We start from the raw sequence: 9,660 nt of genomic DNA, 5'->3' as shown, positions 1-9,660 counted from the left end.
TTACATTTTTACTCAGAGAACTGCGATGTTCTCAACCTTGTTTAGAGAAGGTTCTTTTTTCAGTGGACAGAGATCAGCACATAGATGTAGAATTCGTCAAGGTACAGAGAAGCCGAGTGCTCCGTTCAAAGTAGGATACCCATATCAGCTCCTATGGGGCAAGTGGAACTGTGTCGCCAGACAAAGACTGGAAAGATTGCTGAACACATTCAGAAATCCTGGTATTCTCATAGCTAAGACACTGGAGTTGTTTCATCTGCTCCTGACCCAGTTCTTGTCCTGGAGCACATAAGCATTACATCCCACATGAAGATCTCGGCCCCCAGTGAAGTAGCACAGAGTTCTCCTTGCCAGTGAGGTATCTAGATGGGCCAGCCCTGCGAGTTTAGCCAATGAGCTTCCCTTCCTGGACATTCCTTCCTGCAAAAGGTAGTTAATCTCTGGTTCACCCCTAGTAAGTTGTATGATGCATTCATTTTCACCGTCAATAAACAATTTGGACAAGCAAGAACTGTCTCTCTCATCAAGAATTGCCATGGGCGGGGGCCTTCGTCATAGAGAGCCACTCCCCCTAAGTCTCTGCAGAAGGCCCTTTTGCATTCCTAGACACTTGTCATTGCTGGCCCACAGACACTTGTTCCTAATTCATGCTTCCCAGTGGTGTCTGGGTATCTGGAGTTAGGGAACACCAGCGTCAGCCTCAGTCTGGGTTGTTTCTCACCCAGGCTGGGGTCCCATCTTAGCCTGAGTTCTCCCATCCATGGGTGCTTCCCACGATTCCGACATCCATGGAAGTGTGGGATGAAATGCAACCTAGTGTCTAACCTTTTCGTTTCCTCTGCCCAAGCAGAGTTTGTGCACCCCAGCGGTGAGAACTACAAGCTCCCCCCCCAACCCCACCCGCCCAGGCCAGGGCTTAGGGAACATCCTGGAAGAGGAGAAAGAAGAAAAGGGCTAGAAGACAGGACCGAGTGCTTTTCAATCCTGTCTTCTAAACATGACATGACTGTTATACTCATGAACTCACAGCTTTGGTACATGCACAAGATCTGTACCAGATCTGGCCAGCCACAATTCTGGCTTCAAAGAGAAAGGTGCTATCTAGGAAGTAGCCCTCAGTGAGGAGCTTTAGCGCATGCTCTAAGGGGGCAGTGAATCATGTGGTTTGTTTGTTTGTTTGTTTGTTTGTTTGTTTGTTTAGTGTACGCTCAGTGGTAGGTTTCCTATGTTTTAGTGGATGGCCCCACACTCACGTATAAATGAGCAGCATTAATTAGTATTAGAATTAAGAAAGAAACGAAGGAAGAAAGAAAGGAGAAAAAAAAGGAAGAAGAAAGGAGAGAAGAGAGGAAAGATAAGATCCAGAGAATCAGGGGTGTTTGCTGTGAGATTGTGTTGCCTGAGAATATCAGAAGCTACATCCATGTCTCGGCAACATGATGGCTCAAACATGAGCTGAACACGGACAACAGCAATAGACATGCCAACCTACGCGTATGGGAAGCTCGGGACGTCTCAACCGTCCCCAAAGAATTATAGGCAACCAGGAATGAAAGAGGAGTAGGGGAAATAGTCTTCCGTAGAGAAGACCCGCAATGAGGTATCTAATTCCAAGTGATCAGCCCTGAAAACATATTTATCCAAGCAAGTATAAGGACTGTGCAGGCTGTATTTATACACTTAGGAATATACATGCAACAACAATTAAAGAGGAAAGGTTATTAATGTGAGAGAGATCAGGGAAAGGCACAAGGAAGTGTTTGGAAAGAAGAAGGGAAGGGGGAAATGAGGCGATTATATAATCTCAAAATACAAAAGAATTAGCTCTAACAATTCTTATTCATCATGACTATTGTACGTGTATGCGTGTGTGTGACATACGTGTGCACACATGCGAGTATAAGGGTGTGTATGTAATGTGTGTGGAGGTCAGAGGATTGCTTTGTGGAGTCTGTTCTTTTCCTTTCACCTTTCCATGGGTCAAACTCAAGTTATCAGGCTGTGCAGACCGCCTTATTGCCCCTGATCTATTTCTTATCCCTCACATCTCTTAGGCTTGCATACTTACACTTCTTTGTCTGGCTATGACCACTGTGGATACATTTTCCAGGTTCTTTGGAGCTTGTGTTTGATCTGACGTGTTGCTTTTGAACTCACTGTGTTTCCCAGGGGAACCCTGAACTTTTCATCTTCCTCTCAGCCTTGAGAGTTCTGGGATTACAGACATACATTATCATGCCTGGTTTGATAGTCTTAGGATTAATCATACATCTTTAATTAGGACTGGTTTTAATTTTTAAAAACTTAAATTCTAATTTCTAAGTCTCAACTGTGTTTTTACTTTATTATAGTTTCAAGCTTGATCATTCCATAAGCATGTTTAATATAATTTATCAGATTGCTCCAATACCTATGATAACTACATGGCTTAGTTTGCACAGTGCTTTTTTCTATCCAAAGTCATGTTGTCTTTTAGTCATATTGTTTCATATGTGTATATATATATATATATATATATATATAAACACACACACACACACACATATATATGAGTTTTTTTTTTTTTTTTTTAAGCATGACCTCATACTCTTGAGAGCTTTTATCCATGGAAATTCTTTAAGGCCTTGGTCATGCCTCTGCATTCCTTAAAAGTGAGTTTGCACTTGGTCCTTCTGTGTTACTCATGACACTACCAACTTGGGACTACTTTAAACTAAAATCCCAACCTGGGGCTTTTTGGGCCATAATCACAGTACAATTTCCAGCTGAAGACTCAATTTGTGAACACTTTTTGGACATTAACCCTCAGAGGTAAAACACAGGTCTTCCTTCTTTGTCTATAATTAATAGTTATGCTCCTTTCTGGGTGATCCTTATGAGACTTGTTTCTTCACAGCACTCTCTTTGGGGTGGGGGGGTGTCTGAGTTTTAGAGAACTCCTCAGCCTGACACCTCATTTTCCTCAGAGTTTAGCTTTGCCATATTTTATTAGTCGTCTAAGCTGAAGTCCTAGATGACTACAGGTGTCTAAAGAGTATCTGTTGGCTTCAAAGTTTAGTTGTCTTGAAGATTTCTACGTCTTTTAAAAATACCTTTGACCATGAAATTCTTTTTTTTTTTTTTTTACTCTTTCCAGCTCAGCTGCTATGTACTTGAAGAAACGCTTAATGCATTCTTTTCAGCTTTGTACCATACACTTTCTTTAGGTCACAAATGGTATATATGTATATTTCCACAAAAGGTATATATATATATATATATATATACACATATATGTGTGTGTGTGTGTTTATATGTATATGTATATATGTACACACACACACATATATATCTTTTTGGCAAAATATATTGCATATATATGAGAACACACATCTATATTTGGCACATATATTATATTACCTTTATGGCAACACATATATATTTATATTTGGCAAGTACATATTTATACTATCTTTATGGCAAAACCTCCATATTTGCCTTAAAAGTAAGGTTTGTAGGGTTCCTTTGTATTTTAATATATAGAGTAAAATAAATTATGTTTAGTCTGGAATCTCTTTGGACTTTTCACTGTTTACAATTTTAATTTATAAGGGAATTTAAGTGGAGGACTTTAGTTTTTCTCTAGAAACTTCATAGTGCGTAGACTTAAGTTCATATAAATGATAGCTAGCCTATTATTAATATTTTATTGTATTGTTTTTTACTATTTGCAGAATCATTGATATTTGGAATAATGTGAAAGGACTCATTTCCTGAAAACCAGAGTAGGTATCAATTTTCATCCCTAGATGAAGAGTGGTGTTGGGAATAATTTCCCTAACAGACCCTTAGGTCCTACAGGCTTCTGGAGGCCACACTCTCATTCTTCAATCACCACAGCCTTATTAAGAATGGAAGTGCTAATATATACCCCATGTGCATATACCCCATGTGCTAACATATACCCCATGTGCTAACACATGCCCCATGTGCTAATATATACTCCATCTGCTTTACTGCTTTGTCTCTCTCAATACATTCTGAATTCTGCCAGGAGAATCAGTGTGATTTATTGGGTCTTTTCAGTCCCAATAAAGAACAGTTAAAGATGTTGAGAGAAAAAGAATAAGAACAGAGTAGATCATTGCTCAGCACCTTTTCTTCCTATCTGATGTGCCAAGATGGAAGAAGACTGAATGAAATGACTAGAGTTGTTGAAAAGGCAATTGAATGTCATTTTTGATTCCAAGTGGAGTGAGGAGGTCTTTGTTCCTGATGGTACAGGAGTGGTGAAGTCCATAGCAGTTTGATTGTCTTGTCTCTGGCACACAATTTTTGCATGATCCTGGATGAACCTATTGGTGGTAATAACCGTTTCATGGGGGTAGTTGTTATAATTACTGTTCATGAGTAAGGATGCACAAGCCTGGGAACCCGGGTGAGATAATGTCTGCAAGGTGCTTATCAAACACTCAGCAAAGGAGAGCTGCAATAGAGGCCTATAATCCTACTGTGTAAACTGTCATCATCAAAGTCTCTAATCAAAGGTCTTACTAATATCTGGAAAAGAAACATAGTAAATGCAGAAAGTTAGACACAGAGATATTTACGTAATGCTTATATGGCATATTCTAAACATATGAGCCCATTAGTTGTGTGCGTAAGCTAAGAAATGACCTAAACCTACTGTATGTATGTAGACTATTAATGACCTTATGAAATTTGCATAGGTATGTATGACATATGTCAAATTATGAAAGTGTTCTGTTTGTGTATGGATATTAAGAAATGATTCAACATTCTTGAATCATCTCTCTTGTCTCAAGGTAGGCTAAGACTATAACCTTACCTCTTATACTGTATTTTCTCTAGTCTTTACCTATTTTCCTACTATTTCTATTCATTGAAATTCCATATAGTTTTGAAATTTAAAATTAAAGGTGTTCTACATATCTGTCATTGAAACTGTGGTCTGTTGGTTGTAATAAAGTGAGGATATGACCACTCCAAGATATGGTTGAGCAGAAGGTTTTTATTGTAGATATGGGAGAAGGTACATCTGAAGGCATCTGAAAGAGTCCAGAGTAGGCAGAGAAAATAGTACATTGAACATTGCCATTAGACAGAACTGGACCATGAAGAGAGAGACAGGGAGAGTGAAAGAGAAAGACCAAGACACAAAGAAAGGATGCGGCTGAACTGGTGGGGTTATATAGAAATGAGAAGTTATGGGAAGGGAAGTCCATGTGCTGGAGAAATTTAGGGTGCGGGCAAGGGTGAGAAGAGCCAGGATGATAGCACAAACTCTGTCATAGGTATCTGTGATACTGAGAGAGCCTGATGAGAAAGCCTGGAGGCCAGCATGTGCCTTGGTGTGCTAAGAGGCACCACAGTTAGCCCGTTGAGGTTCTTTTGGAACTGACATGGTAAAATCTCTATTTTGTTCATTTCTGTAGTTTCGAGATATGTAACACAAGAGATGGTGGCAGGAGAGTGTTTATACTAGTGAGAGAAGAGTACAAGGCCTAGGGCCTGAAGGGCCTGAAGGGCCTGAAGGGCCTGAGAGCATTCCCTATAGCTAGTTCCATAACATTTCTTTAAAAAGCTATTTATAGGACTCTGGCTGCCTGTACAGGTGAGGGAACCATCTTGGGTCCTGGGTCCCTCAGAGACCAATCTGCATAGGTAAGAGTGTGGACTGCAGAAGTGACACATCTTCTGGGACAGGCCCTGTTTCGGGCCTTCATCTTCAGCCAGGAGACAGGTCTGAACACCAGACCTCTGTGCACCTTCCCTGCAAGAGGAGAGCTTGCCTGCAGAGAGTACTCTGACCACTGAGACTCAGGAGCAAGCTGGACTCCCAGGTCTCCTGACAGAGGCTAACAGAATCACAGGAGGAACAAGCTCCAACCAGAGACAACTATAACAACTAACTCTAGAGATTACCAGATGATGAAAGGCAAACATAAGAATCTTACTTACAGAAACAAAGACCACTCACCATCATCAGAACCCAACACTCCTACCTCAGCCAGTCCTGGATACCCCAACACACCTGAAAAGCAAGACCCATATTTAAAATCATATCTCATGATGCTGGTAGAGGACATCAAGAAGGGCATTAATAACTCACTTAAAGAAATACAGGAGAACAGTGCTAAAGAGCTAGAAGCCCTTAAAGAGGAAACACAAAAATCCCTTAAAGAGCTACAGGAAAACACAACAAAACAGGTGATGGAATTGAACAAAATCATCCAAGACCTAAAAAGGGAAGTAGAAACAATAAAGAAAACCCAAAGTGAGACAACTCTGGAGATAGAAACCCTAGGAAAGAAATCAGGAACCATAGATGTGAACATCAGCAACAGAATACAAGAGATGGAAGAGAGAATCTCAGGTGCAGAAGATTCCATAGAGAATATGGGCACAACAATCAAAGAAAATGCAAAATGCAAAAAGATCCTAACTCAAAACATCCAGGAAAACCAGGACACAATGAGAAGACCAAACTTATGGATAATAGGAGTAGATGAGAATGAAGATTTTCAACTTAAAGGGCCAGCAAATATCTTCAACAAAATTATAGAAGAAAACTTGCCCAAAGTAAAGAAAGAGATGCCCATGAACATACAAAAAGCCTACAGAACTACAATAGACTGGACCAGAAAAGAAATTCCTCCCAACACATAATAATCAGAACAACAAATGCACTAAATAAAGATAGAATATTAAAAGCAGTAAGCGAAAAAGGTCAAGTAACATATAAAGGCAGGCCTATGAGAATTAAGCCAGACTTCTCATCAGAGACTATGAAAGCCAGAAGATCCTGGACAGATGTTATACAGACACTAAGAGAACACAAATGCCAGCCCAGACTACTATGCCCAGCAAAACTCTCAATTACCATAGATGGAGAAACCAAAGTATTCCATGATAAAACAAAATTCACACAATATCTTTCCACGAACCCAGCCCTTCAAAGGATAATAAAGGGAAAACACCAAGGACAGAAACTACACCCTAGAAAAAGCGAGAAAGTAATCCTTCAACAAACCTAAAAGAAGACAGCTGCAAGAAAAAAATCCTAACTTTAACAACAAAAATAACAGGAAGCAACAATTACTTTTCTTTAATTTCTCTTAACATCAATTGACTCAATTTTCCAATAAAAAGACATAGACTAATAGAGTGGCTACACAACAGGACCCAACATTTTGCTGCTTACAGGAAACCCACATCAGGGGAAAAAAAACAAAACAAAACAGAAACTACCTCAGATGAAAGGCTGGAAAACAATTTTCCAAGCAAATGGTCTGAAGAAACAAGCTGGAGTAGCCATTCTAATATTGAATAAAATTGACTTCCAACCCAAAGTTATCAAAAAATACAAGGAGGGGCACTTAATACTCATCAAAGGTAAAATCTACCAAGATGAAGTCTCAATTCTAAGTATGTCTACTTCAAATGCAAGGGCAGCCACATTCACTAAAGAAACTTTAGTAAAACACATTGCATCTTACACAATAATAGTGGGAGACTTCAACACCCCACTCTCACCAATGGACAGATCCTGGAAACAGAAACTAAACAGAGACACATGAACACTAACAGAAGTTATGAAACAAATGGATTTAACAGATATCTACAGAACATTTTATCCTAAAACAAAAGGATATACCTTCTTCTCAGCACCTCATGGTACCTCCTCCAAAATTGACCATATAATCAGTCACAAACAGGCCTTAACAGATACAAAAATATTGAAATTATCCCATGCATCCTATCAGATCACCACTGACTAAGGCTGATCTTCAATAACAGCATAAATAATAGAAAGGCAACATTCACGTGGAAACTGAACAACATTCTACTCAATGATACCTTGTTCAAGGAAGAAATAAAGAAAGAAATTAAAGACTTTTTAGAGTTTAATGAAAATGAAGCCACAACATACCCAAACTTCTGGGACACAATAAAAGCAGTCCTGAGAGGAAAACTCATAGCCCTGAGTGCCTCCAAGAAGAAACTAGAGAGAGCATACACTAGCAGTCTGACAGCACACCTAGAAGCTCTAGAACGAAAGGAAGCAAATTCACCCAAGAGGAGTAGATGGCAGGAAATAATCAAACTCAGGGCTGAAATCAACCATGTGGAAACAAAAAGAACTATTCAAAGAATCAACCAAACCAGGAGCTGGCTCTTTCAGAAAATCAACAAGATAGATAAACCCTTAGCCAAACTAACTAGAGGTCACAGGGACAGTATCCTAATTAACAAAATCAAAAATGGAAAAGGAGACATAACAACAGAACCTGAGGAAATCCAAAACACCATCAGATCCTACTACAAAAGGCTATAGAACCTGGATGAAATGGACAACTTCCTAGACAGATACCAGGTACCAAAGTTAAATCAGGATCAGATTAATGATCTAAACAGTCCCATTTCCCCTAAAGAAATAGAAGCAGTCATCAATAGTCTCCCAACCAAAAAAAAAGCCCAGGACCAGATAGGTTTAGTGCAGAGTTCTATCAGACCTTCAAATAAGACCTAATTCCAACTCTCCTCAAACTATTCCACAAAATAAAAACAGAAGGTACTCTACCCAATTCATTCTATGAAGCCACAATTACTCTGATACCTAAATCACACAAAGATCCAACAAAGAAAGAGAACTTCAGACCAATTTCCCTTAGGAATATCAATGCAAAATACTCAATAAAATCCTCGCAAACCGAATACAAGAACACTTTAAAATCCAGCGTGACCAAGTAGGCCTCATCCCAGGGATGCAAGGATGGTTTAATATACAGAAATCCATCAATGTAATCCCCTATATAAACAAACTCAAAGACAAAAACCACATGATCATCTCGTTAGATGCTGAGAAAGCATTTGACAAAATCCAACACCCCTTCACGATAAAAGTCTTGGAAAGATCAGGAATTCAAGACCCATACCTAAACATAATAAAAACAATATACCGCAAACCAGTAGCCAACATCAAAGTAAATGGAGAGAAACTGGAAGCAATCCCACTAAAATCAGGGACTAGACAAGGCTGCCCATTTTCTCTCTACTAATTGAATATAGGACTTGAAGTCCTAGCCAGAGCAATTCGACAACAAAAGGAGATCAAGGGGATACAAATTGGAAAGAAAGAAGCAAAATATCACTATTTGCAGATGATATGATAGTATGTATAAGTGAGCCTAAAAATTCCACCAGAGAACTCCTAAACCTGATAAATAGCTTCAGTGCAGTAGCTGGATATAAAATTAACTCAAACAAGTCAATGGCCTTTCTCTACACAAAGGATGAATGGACTGAGAAAGCAATTAGGGAAACAACACCCTTCACAATAGTCATAAATAATATAAAATACCTTGGCGTGACTCTAACTAAGGAAGTGAAAGATCTGTATGAAAAGAACTTCAAGTCTCTGAAGAAAGAAATTGAAGATCTCAGAAGATGGAAAGATCTCCCATGCTCATGGATTGGCAGGATTAATATACTAAAAATGGCTATCTTGCCAAAAGCAATCTACAGATCCAATGCAATCCCCATCAAAATTCCAACTCAATTCTTCACTGAGTTAGAAAGGGCAATTTGCAAATTCAATAATAAAAAACCTAGGAGAGCAAAAACTATTCTCAACAATAAAAGAACCTCTGGTGGAAT

Source organism: Mus caroli, unplaced genomic scaffold, assembly GCF_978045245.1.
Source record: "Mus caroli unplaced genomic scaffold, Mus_caroli_1 scaffold_18, whole genome shotgun sequence".
NCBI lineage: Eukaryota > Metazoa > Chordata > Mammalia > Rodentia > Muridae > Mus > Mus caroli.
The sequence above is the reverse complement of the archived record's forward strand: the minus strand, read 5'-3'. Positions refer to the sequence as shown.